This window comes from Periophthalmus magnuspinnatus, chromosome 23 (genome assembly GCF_009829125.3).
Source record: "Periophthalmus magnuspinnatus isolate fPerMag1 chromosome 23, fPerMag1.2.pri, whole genome shotgun sequence".
NCBI classification, from domain to species: Eukaryota; Metazoa; Chordata; class Actinopteri; order Gobiiformes; family Gobiidae; genus Periophthalmus; species Periophthalmus magnuspinnatus.
Window position 1 is genome coordinate 8,394,835 of NC_047148.1, and position 12,748 is coordinate 8,407,582.

At 38.3% G+C, this 12,748-nt stretch overlaps 1 protein-coding gene across 3 annotated transcripts in view; it reads right to left on the reverse strand.

The window, feature by feature from the left end:
- Positions 1-12,748, reverse strand: part of celsr1a (cadherin EGF LAG seven-pass G-type receptor 1a) — a 90,761-nt gene that overhangs the window by 55,081 nt on the left and 22,932 nt on the right. The gene's annotated exons all lie outside the window — the stretch shown is intronic.

Here is a 12,748-nt window from a genome sequence, read left to right on the forward strand (position 1 = left end):
CCACTTACGAAAAGGAAATGTTGGACCTCAATGCAAAGAATAGCTGCAGATACAAAAGTACAATGTTTTTTTTCAGTGTATAAGATGACACATAAGGTCAACAAATACATCACTCACCACCTAACAACAGAAAGGCTTTATCATGTAATCTACAGAAGATGATCAGGTGACCCAAGACAAGCACAGTTCACTCAGAGTTTAGGTCAAGAGTTGAAGTGTTGACAACATCTACTGTATACCACTGTAGTGTCAGAGCTAATACTCTTTTATCTTCATGTAAAACAGTGTTCACGTTTCTCCCACACTGTTCCTCTCCACTATCGTCTTACAACGCAGGCCTCACAGATGTGTCGGCCATATTGTCTTCACTTCCTGCTCCTCCTTCACAACTATCACCTTATCAGAGGGGTCACACGGACTACTGGGTCAAGCTCATGTATCTTTAAGAAAATGGAGGTTCAATGGCTTGTAGCCTTAAACATTAAAGGTGCAATGTAACTTCTTTGGTGCAGACCTGCTTGTCTCCATGAAGATGCTGTTATTTTGCCTGTAATGTTCCACAGAATTCATCTTTTCTATCTTGCATTTAATTCCAGTGATTATAGACCAGGCTAAGGGCTACCTGTCTGGATGAAAATAGATGAATAGACATTTAATGCTTGACATTACAGGCAAATCTCCATGGAGACAAGCAGGTGGTGGACCGTCCACGAAAAGTTACATAGTATACATTTATCCTGATCCATTAAGCATAACCTCTCCAGTACAAAGCGTTTTTTTTTCCCCTCGTCAACTTCAAGAGCACAGAAGATCTTTCAAATACTACAAAGAAACACGCAACCCCTGGCTACAGCACATTTTAGGAGTAAAGTAAAGTGACTAGACATAGATACTTAGAATTACATATATATTTTTTATATTCCAAATATTTTCACTTACCGTAAGTGAAAATGTATATGGTGTGTTCAAGTTTGATCATGATACGATAATAAAGACCAACAAGTATTTTAAAAGTTTACACATCATATATTCTAAATGTGCGATTGCCAGTATAGTGAGTATAGTGAGTATAGTGAGTATAGTGATTTATGGTCCTATTTTATCACCTCTATAGTAAATGTCTATCACTTCACTTCAAAACACATTCCTCCCACTGCTCCATTTTAACTTGATCCTGTCTCCCATAGCGACCACTCCATCTCTCTTTACAGCAGTTAAACATCTCAACTGTTTTACTGGGGAACACTTTTGTCGCTAGATTGAATTAAGTCGGGGCAGATTTGGTTTGATTCTTGCTCAGTACGAGGGTAATTGGATCAGGGTTGGATTTCTGCCCCTAGGGAGGGCTGGGCTGGTACCGCTGGGGCTGCAGTAGAGGCATGTACTATATGTAATGAAGTCTATGGGAAATAAACTCTGTAAAACCAATCATCGGTGTGTTTGTTTACTACTTTTTATTATCTATAGATAATGGATAGACTACTATCTATTAACATTACTACTACAGTGGCTAAAGCATCTATCACTGCTATTGCCTTCAGCATCAAGGTTTAAAAATATACAGTGAGTATGTTAAAAAATGTGATTAATCTTGTTTTGCAAAGGTAAAAATAGGGATAAATATAACGCCCATGACTGTAATCAAAACATATCAACAAGCTAGTACTTTTACCACTGCCTGCTGTATCTGACACTTAGATCCATAGCGATGTCATTGGTGAAAATTTCCACGGTATGGCATTAAACACAGATTTAATTTGCTCAAAAATGAAAAAAACATGTAATGTGAGCAGGGTTGCCTCTACCCAGATCTGACTTGTAACTTGGCTTGGTGGTGTCACCTGCTTGTCTCCATAAAGAAAGATTATTTAAATGCCATATTGTAGAACCTTCTAGGCAAAGCCATAACTTCTCCATGGAGACAGAATTGTTATATATTGCATATTTACAACCCTAGTAGCAAAGATTCCAATTTGTAGTTGAATGAATGGGCTGGGCTTTACAGCGTAGTGAGTTACAGCTAACGACAGGTGGTGAGGCCAGATGAATGCTGGGGTAATATGGTTGAACTGGGGCAGGAGGGGTCCAGTTGCACAGGACAGTCCCATACAGAGAACAGATTGAGGGGTGCATGTGAAGATTTAAGGGTGAAAGAGTCAAGCTGAGGGGTGGGCACAGGTGCGGGACCCCAAACTCCCGGGGGCCAGACAGGGGGACAGTCAATCACAAGCAGGGTGTGGACAGGACACATAACCAAACCAGACCAGGGCAAAGTGCTAATCGGACAGAGGTCAACTTCAACTGCACCGAAGAGTGACAGGGACAAGAGTAAAAAGAAGGCACGAGGAGGAGGGTCACAAGTAAACAACTGAAGAAACTCAAAATACAGCAAAATAGGTTGACCTTGTTACCAACAGCAATACTATTTCTTACAGAATATCTCAGTCCTCCCAGTCCTTTTGAGTTTCTTCAATTTATATATAAATTGAATTCAGTTCAGCATTTAAAAGCATGCAAAATTACTACAGTACAAATGATACCTTTTAGAAACCTACTGTGGTTAAGGGTTGTAAATTGTATTATAAATTTAAGTCTACTGAATATAAACTAACAAAATATTTAGCTAAATATAATTTAACTGCTTTTAATCACAGAGAAAGATACATGATGTAATGAGGACAATTAAAAACAAAGCAATAAGATCTCCATGGAAACAAAGAAGTGATGAACCCTCAACCAGAAAAGTTACACTGAGCACCTTCAAAGATAACTGGAGTTTTAGGCTTTTGAACAGATGCTTAGACAAGTACAAGCAAAGCACTTTTACTCCATGTCAGTCACACTTTTGGCATCAAAGGATCAAGAATCTGTTAACACTGGTCTTAAGGCAGCAGCCTCCCACCACTACAACCTTATATGTACAAACAGCATTCTCAAACAGGGATAGACTAAGAACCAAAACCAAGATCACATCTACAAGCTCAGAGGGGATCCTGCACCCCTCCCCTCCCTGATCCCACAGTGATGGAGCGTGACAGGGAAGATCACAGGAGCGCAGACAGAAGTGAAGTATTGATGAGACAGAGAAGCCAATTCAAACTGTACTGCCTCATGTGAGCGGTGTGCAGGGGCCAGAGTTTGGTGTCATCTGTCAAGTCAAAATACTCATGGGCCTCAGCCTCCTGCTATAGACAACATTTTTGAGGACTTTTTATCATTCATACGATGTAATATTTTATTTTAATTTTTTTATTTCTATGGCAACAGTCCTGATTTTTCATCATTCTGAAACCCATGGGATAGTAGCATCTAACAGAACTTTATTCAAACTTTTTGGTAAAAATAAATGTAGAAGAGTAGTAGAGTATTTCGGAAATGCTATTAATTATTTAGTAATGAAATAAAAAATAAAATAAAATAAATAAGATTTAAAATGAATTGAATAACAAACATGACCTTAAACATCTTAAGTAAGTAAATGTCCTGGCTGTTTAACAATACTTTCGGACAATGAATTGCAAAGATTTGAACTGTAGTTTACAAGTTTACAAATTTTAGTTTCAGGACCACCCTATATGATCCTTGTTTGTCTCTCCAGCTGGACGTTCGATCACTTTCTCTATATATAGAGTCCACAGCTGTTAGGTCACACACAGACAATGATGAGCAGTGGAAAGGGTGTGGTGCGGTCAGACAAACTGGAAAAAACTATACTAAGCAACATTCACTGGACTGTCCAAAATAGAACAATAAAAACTAATTACTCATGTGGTCATTATTGTGTATGATACAGTTGAACATCTAATTTTAATTCAGTCATTTCAATCATCAATGATAATCGAAATTTGGTAAAAATGTAATGATGACTACTTTTGTCATTTAACAAAAAAAACTAACAAAGCAGTAGTCAGAATCAGATAAATATAGCTGGGATTTGACAGGATAAATTCAATGTAATAATTGTGAATGCATGGATGAAAATCTAATCAGTCATTATGTATATTCATATAACAGGTATGGTCACTCGCTATTAGCACACGCACACACACTCACAAAAGTAGCACTTAATATTTACAACTCTAATGCTATCCAAAAGTCATGTATCTACAAAAAAATTAATATTCTGATCAGACCACACAGCTAGGGGACACTTTTATATTTGTTACCTAGAGTCGGCCGGGGGACTATTTGGGTGATAGAAGTTGGTAATGAGCTGAGAACGACTTGTTTATGTTTGAGTCTTGGCAGATGACCACACACACACACACACACACACAAACCATTCGTTACAAATGGGTTTACTCTGAGCACAAAGTTCTGACGTGTTAACACAAGTTTAAGCAGCTCAAATGGCTGCAGACAATTGAGTTTGAGTGATAGTCAACAACAGTCAGACGAATTCAAGCAGATGTAAAGCCCAAACACATCACTGGCTAAAAATGATGTGAGGTAGAATATCCAGAAACATGAATGTAATGACAGTGTGTTGTTGATAGCAGACAAACTAGCAGCTTGTTCTGACTGGAGTGCGACCTCTTTTCCTGCTGCTAAAGTCACGACACCAGCCAACATGAGCTGCCCATGAAGATTGGCTGTCACTGTGAGAAACTCTAGCTCTGATGGTCCCTCTTATATTTAACAAATGGTGTATTCTCAATTGTAAACACCAACAAATCACAAAGACTGCAATTATTTAGACAATCTGCAAATGAAAAAATATCCTGTCTTTTTTACCTGTTCTGACATAGGGATTTCTTACATTAATTTAACAGTTCATATTTCAGTCAGGAGTTAGTCACAATGCACACTCTGACCAGAACCATTTTAAAACATAGCAGTGAATGGTAATATGACCATAATACAATATTTTCTCTCCCAAAACTGTGCAGCCCTATTATTTAGTTGATTAAAAACTTCAAATTTATGAGAATACTTTCTAAAACTTGCCTAACTAAACTTTTCAACCTCAGTTTTTACAATGTTTTAAATACACATCAGTCTCCCATTGTGGTGGCGGGTCCATGGTGTGAAAACGTTAACTTGTTTATTCAGTCCGTGAGAGGGGCGTTAGCAAAACAACAGAAAACTAATGCATTTGCAGTTTTTGGCGAGTTTCAGTGAAGTAGCAGGACCACCTCTGAGCACTTTTTACTACAACATTGATTGACTACTGTTTCGTAAGAAATTAACAGAAATTAATTATCTTATATCAATGTAATGAAAATGATAGAGTTAAGAAAAATACTATGACAATAAAATACTATAAAATGTATTAAATTCTGATTGAATAAGTCATTGCAATCAGAAACATGTCTTATCCTAGTATTTAAAGTTTGATAACATGTATTATAATCCGATGCACGCTGGACAAATTAGTAAAGTTATTTTTTTATATAAGAAATAAAGAGAAAAAACTTGACACTAAAGTCTTCTTTCCCTTTCCCTTTCCCTTCACTAATTAGCATTTAGACATAGGCAAAGCAGTTAACTGTTACATCCTCGGGGAAAGCCTCCAATTCAGAAGCAGGAAGCCCGCTGCAGTAAAGTTTTCTCAGTTAAACTTTTATAACACCACAGCTAATGAGTCAGGTGCAACAACTTGCAACTCTCTGTTTCTCTCTCTCTCCCCTCTTTCACCTTCTCTACCTCTTTCTCCCTTCTCTCTCTCTCCCTCTCTCCATGGGTGTGTTGTCATTGAACAAGCCCTGCCTTTACCCCCTCTGTCTCTGCTCTCATTTCAACATTCAAAAAATTACAAAGACTGTAACTGGAGTGGCTCTCAGCCAATCAGAGATAAGCTCTAAATGTGTCTGCCCAATAAGAAACAGCAAACAAGCTCGTGAGTAACACTATAAAAAAAAACACAATCTGAACTGAATCAGAACTATAACAGGGCAAGTTTATGACAAAATCCAAGCAGAGAGAACACAACAGATTTTTAAATCTTATGTGATTTTTATATGATTAAATAGTATTTAGTTTGGTTTATTCAACATTGTTTTAAAGAAAGTAGTGCCCATCTCAGTGTCTTCTGATCTCAGTCCACTAAAATGTCATGTCCCATCTCACTGTGTGTTTCTCATTTTTTTCCCCCACATATTCAGATCTCATATCAGGGGTATGCATTTGTTTGGAGACACGTCCTGCACAGAATGCAGAGACATTATCTGTCTAACCCTGCACTGGTGAAGACTTAAGCACAGTCAGAGCGGTGCAAAGGCAATTATGAATAATTAAGATGAGAAGTTGCATTCAGGGGTGGAATTCTATTCAAGGCACAAATTCCTAAAATATGATATATTGTTTCATAAAAAAAACTAATGTTTTAACCCACGGCATAAAAATTTAGTTAAACTATTTTCAAAAAAAATGTGTAGCCACAAAACATGAGCAGCAGTAAAGAAATAAATGGTATAAAACACAATATACAATGTGTAAAACCATGCTGATATTTATAAAGAGTTACGTATATAATAATCTTTAAACCAAATATAAAATAATACTGTTCATTCTGTCATTTATTGAATGCAAGGTCAATAGTAACTAGAGTGACAGGCCTACTCCAACAACAAATTCTTACTCTGTGGGGACAAGAAAGATGACCTTATTTTATATTTCTATTTCTTAAAATACACAAGTGCATTCCAGTTTATAGTTGGTTAATGTGGGGTGTGGTACTTCACATTAGCACATAACTTTCATTGGAATCTCTATTTTTTTTCTTTTGTTTACAAAAGAAACAATATTACTCCAAAAACAGTGGGCCTCATAAAAGAGTTCATCTGTTTGTGTACATCACCCTCATACACCCCCAGCTGTTACCATCCAATTTCCCCCGACACCTGTGCCTCTCCATGGGGCCTTACACAGCAGCAGCCCCTATTCCCCTTCCACGCTCCACTGTCCGGTGCTGACCACACTATTAGGATTATGCCTCTCTCTTATTGGCGAAAGAACACCAACACAATAGACCCCTTTCACCCGTGCAGAGGGGGGCGGGGCTGGGTTGGGAGCGCGGTGAAAACATCCTGCCTACAGCTCAGAAACAGGTGGGATTACAGTCAGACGACACATCGAGTGGGGCAGGATCAAGGAGTGGACACCCAGAGCCAACAGGTGCAAGACACGCTCTGATATGGGCTGGAGACAAGGGTCTGGGAGAAACGGCTTTATACAATAGTTACATTATAATAGAGTGTAACATGTTTAATAATCGGTATAGTTCAGATCCTTGTAAGAGAATGATTACAAAGATGGAAAGTCATCTGTAACAAAATGTGGACATCATTTTTACTGCAATATATTTTGGTCAATCTGAATGATTTTTACAAACAGGAAAACACAAACTACCCTATCATTTTACTGACATTATAATATTTTCCTGAAATTTCCTGAAAAAAAATGAGTAAGGCAATTATGAAGCTAAGCATGAGATGATTTGTGATTGGTTAAAGAACACCTTAAGAGAAACATGGTGGTTTGTGTATTTCAAAAAGTGGAACAAAACCTGTCTGCAAAATCAAAACAAATATTTTACTACTTCTGATTTTGCCTTGCACAAAAACTGAATTCCTGTGATATTTTTAAGTTCACAAAATCATGTGAACTCATACAAGTCTAGATTGATAGAACTCAACTGCAGAGTGATACTGATACACTTGTCTTTCGTCAGTTTAAATCTGATAAACAATAAATGTTTTTAATCCTGATGCAATCATCAATCAAACCTTCATTCATTTGGGCATACCACTGGCACAGTTTGCGTTTTTGGCTTTATGTTGGGGAATCAAAACTCTGGCACTACACCAAACACTTGTGGTTCAAAGTTACTGAAAACACTGGTAAATCCTTCTTGGCAACGTTGCGCATAACTTTCAACAACAGCTGACATCCTGACACCATTTGTGCTTATAGGCTCAAACATACACGATCCAGATCAAACCAATAACTGCAACATCTGACATATTGTTTCATACATATCTCGCATGTGTCCTTTCAGGTTTTTTTTTTTTATGAAACAACACAGTCACAGTGAGTCCAGAGCCAGCCCTCTGCTCTGGCCTGCGCTCTCCACCACCAAACGTCCCACCACAAGTGCCCTTAGAGCCACACTTAAGCTGGGCACTCAGGGGCTTCCAGTGCCAGTCCAACAACTCACCCGGCTTGGATATCCTCGTCCCATTTAGGATCCCTGGGAGAGCCACAGCCGTAGAATGGCTCCTCTGTTCTTGGGATAGACAATACTGACGCAGTCCGGATGAAGTGGACAGACAATGCAAATCGAGCCTAGATGACTGACCAAGTTGTCCTGCTGCCAAAAGGAGACTGTGACCACTGCACTTGATAGCTCATCATCTCCTAAGTATCTCCGAAGGGTCATTAATGATAGCAGAGTATCTCTTACAAGCTTGTCTCTTCAGATAATCTTTGACATTTCTAATTACACTCCTGCTGAAAGCTGTGAATTAAGTGGATTCAGGCAGAAAGGAGGTTTTGGCGTGTGTGTACACAAAGTATTGCAAGGTGGTGTGCCGCTTAGTTGTACTGATCTGTCCGATTGCCACTAAACACACACTTTCATTCGATCAAAGCAAGGAGGAACAAGTGTCTTGCCAAAGGGTTGGGATTAGAACTGTTGTCAGAGGGTAAAAGTACTTATAATTGTATCCAGAGTTAACATTTAGGTAAAGGTAGCTTATTGTCCCTCTGGAGAAATTTGTCCTCTACATTTGGTCCATCCATCAAAGCCACTGGGGCAACGTATCTGAATAAAATTACCATCACAAATACACATTATTCATCCAAGTTAGTAGACATAGAGCAGTTAGAGTTACTGTTGATTTGCCAAATATCTGATAAAACACAAAACATTTTTAAGTTGTCTGAATCTGTGTAAGAGACAGGGTGGGACATCGCCGCAGCAGAAAATGAACTGAACCAAGTCTAAACTACATGAAACAACAAATTATGCATCTGACTATCTGCGTGTCATGAGAATCTCACCCCAACTCAAGTATAACATCTTCAACAGTTCACAGACCCTATGTGGAGCCAGTATCTACTTCTATAATCTATACAGACAACCCACATCACAATGGGGCTACACTGAGATGAACGCCCACCTCTTAACCTAGACCAGGACTAAACTAGAACTAGACCAGGGAATATGGCCAATTTGAATGGAGAATTACAGACTTTCTCATTCACATTCTACATCAAACAATGTTAAGATAGTCAATAGAAAGTAGCAAAGTAACCATGTCTAAATTGACCAATCAAGTTAAATCTCTTCCCTCCTCTTATTAAAGTTCACAAAATCCAGGTGTTTGGATCAGTTTCCCCCTAACGAAGTGATGCATTTAATACTAAGTCCTCAGGCAAATATCCTGTACTATATGTGCCAACAGACTTAGGCAAATTATAATGATCCATGACACTTCCTGGTCCAGTGAAGACATTACATCAAAACGTAATCCATCCATCATACTTAATTACACTGTTTTCTCTACAATCTGATCTCTACAAGCTGCTACAACTCATATCCGTTTCTTTTGCGATAAATCTCGGGGCAATTTTGTGTAAGATCTTGAAGGTATATCATCGCATTGTCTTAGATAATAATAGGGCAGAAAAATAAATTACACTTTTTCTATATGCACTGTATTCTGTATGCACTGTCAGCCTATATTTATATACTAAATAATAATATAATTGAGACCTTGACAATGATTTCCTTGAAATGGCTGGCAATGCATATTAAAACATTCAGGCTTTGAAATTAGGTTGGTAGAGTGGCACTATTGAGGACAAGATCACAGACAGTCACTGCTAGTAATAGTATGTAATGATATAATAAGGTATTGCAACTTATAACCCTTGAAAAACACTATGTTGAGCAAACGTATGGGCAACGTTTCAGACATAGCTTGAGCCTTTAGTTCTGTCACTATGGAGTGTGGGGGCCCTCGTGTTTGTGTGTGGTCGGCAGATTAGTATGGGCACAATTAGATCCTGGTCAAATCCCTATTCATGAGATCACAAAAAGGTGAAGAGTCAAACAGGCTTTTTCTGACGCAGAGTCACTGGAATAGAACCAAGAATGTACGGTCACACTCACACACTGAAGCGAGTAGCAACAGATGCTAAACGTGTATCTTAGGTTATTGTTTAATGTATTACTCATCATCTGTGACTCAGTGATAACTTAATAATGACATTTATCAAAGACAAGATAAGGTTTCTAATAAAAATGCAAAAATAAAATACAATTCTAAACTAAAAAATATGGCTTTGTGAATATAGACACGGCAGTTTTGTTGTTAGGCACACTATGTAACTTTTCTGGTGGAGAGTTTTGCCATTTGCTTGTCTCCATGAAGATAACTGCTTTGCCTGAAATGTTCCAGTGTGCGGCATTTAACTTATCTATCTCCCTGGAGAGAAGCAGGTGATGATGCAAGGCCAAGTTAGAGGTCAAATCTGTGCAGAGGCTACCCTGCATACAATAAAAATAAATGTTTTACAAGGTAGTTCTGAGCACTAAAAACATTTGATTTAATACTTGCAAAATAGATATGGTTATGCCCTACTGTGGGACATTCCAGGCAAAGTCAAATCAATGTCAAATATGATTCAATTGCAGTTCTTCTTTGCATGGACATCGATGATTTGTGGATAAACATATTAAACCATCGGCTGTAGATTAGATAAAGAATACCACAGAAGACACTTTAGCGACTCATTGCGTTAATAGTGGACAAACTGTGGGTGTGGGGGGTGAGAACTGTTCAAAGGCCTCTTTACAGGTCGACCCATGGCGCTCTGTTTAGCCACCCAACCCAGCCATAAACCGGAGTATCCATTACCCAGACACCAGATAGTCTTACCCTGTCTCTGAGACTACCCAAACCACCACTATGGTTGGATCTCAAATGTTTAAGTACCATCATCCAGAATTCTTTTAAAAGCCAAATCTATGCATTTCAGAGAGATGAAAAATTTGCTCTGTTGCCATAGCAATTAACAACTAATAATATATTGTTTTTTTTGACTGATGAAAAGTACTCAAAATGGCACTTATAAACAGAAAATCCAGTTTGTATTTTAGTTGTATATAAACACTTAGTATGTGTAAAGTTTTATTTTCTGACATTTTCTGGAATATAAATTATATAATAGAAATACAATGTTTTTAGGCTGCCTCCTCTTAAGAATGCTATTCTATGTATCTGTCTTTTCTACTTTCCAGACTCCATTTTCCTAGTCTTTTCACTTGTGGTGTCAGGTTACAGTTATTGTCGCTGCTGGTTACTGATAAATAGGTTGCTCGGTTACTATTCTGGCACATGATTGGCTCTTTTGAACAAAAAACACACACATGATTGGTTCTTTTTCAACAAAAACCCCAAAAGGAGGGGCAAGTTTAAAAGGGGGTCGCCGGGGAAACGGTGAGACTTGTGTCAATTTAAATAAAGTTGGGACAAATCCTTGCTGGGGCATTTGTCTGAGTGGACTCAGTGCTGGGATAGAAGTGGGGGGGCGGCATACGGACCCATCCCAAAAGCCTAAATACCCACACTGACACCTGCTGAATGCTTAGCACCCCCACCACACCCATGTACTGGCATTATGTCATCATATCACCCTGCAGGCTATTTCACCATTAATAAACACATGGTTACAAAACACATTGACACAAACAGATCACAACAGGGCTTTATTTAGCATTTTGACAACAATGCATGTCCTGTTGCATGTTGTCCTATTTTGTGTCAAGTATAATAAATATCGAAGTTTGGAACAACCATTAATAAATATTTGCTGGATTGGTAACTGACTAGCCTAAGTATTTGTATATAATCAAATCAAATGGGGAAAAAAACACATAGTATTTGGTTTAAGTGAAGGTTTGTGACTTGGAGACATAACATTGGTGCTTTGTTAAGGTAAAATGGTAGCAGAAATGTGGGTTTAAAACATAAGGTCTATCTGTGCAGTCTGTGATCTATTTAGATGTTTCAGACGAGACTGGCTCCAAGAAAACCGTGACATACTTTTTTTTTGCCATATCGCACAACCCTAATGCTGCATACTACCAGGCAAGAGCCATATTTTTCTATTGATCACAATGTACTTTGCCATGAAATATGTAATAGATCTATTCACAAACTTTGACCTGACTATTTCTATTAGTTACTAAACCCTAGAACTCACTGTATTACACCAACAATCTGCATTTTAACTATATTCATTTTAGCTGCCGCTCATGTGATGTCATCTGAAGCTCAGCAATACAAAGCAAATCAGTGGGAACACTAATTAACTACACCCAGCACTCCAAAATCAAATTTCTAACACTTTCATGGAAACACGGCTCCTGTTACTTGGTCACATTGCTAACATAGCCCTGTACAAGTGTGACTGTAACATATATTTGACCTTGCCTGTTAAACTGCCCTTAAGCAAGTGACATACCAGCCATTCCTGTCTTTAAGTGCACCGTCAGCTCACTGCGGGATGGTACTAGCATCAAACAGAAAGTACATAATTGTGGCCCTTGTTTAAATTAGCCACAGTAAAGCGTCTCTCTATTTGAGCGGGTCTTTATTTGACTGTGGACTTTTCAGGGCCTGGAGGGTACAGCTTTCAAACTTGCTGTCAACTCCAGGAAGTCTATGAAACACTGAAAAATAAATACATCAGCCATATTGTTGAGTGAAAGTGAAAGCTAACAATTATCATAAGACAA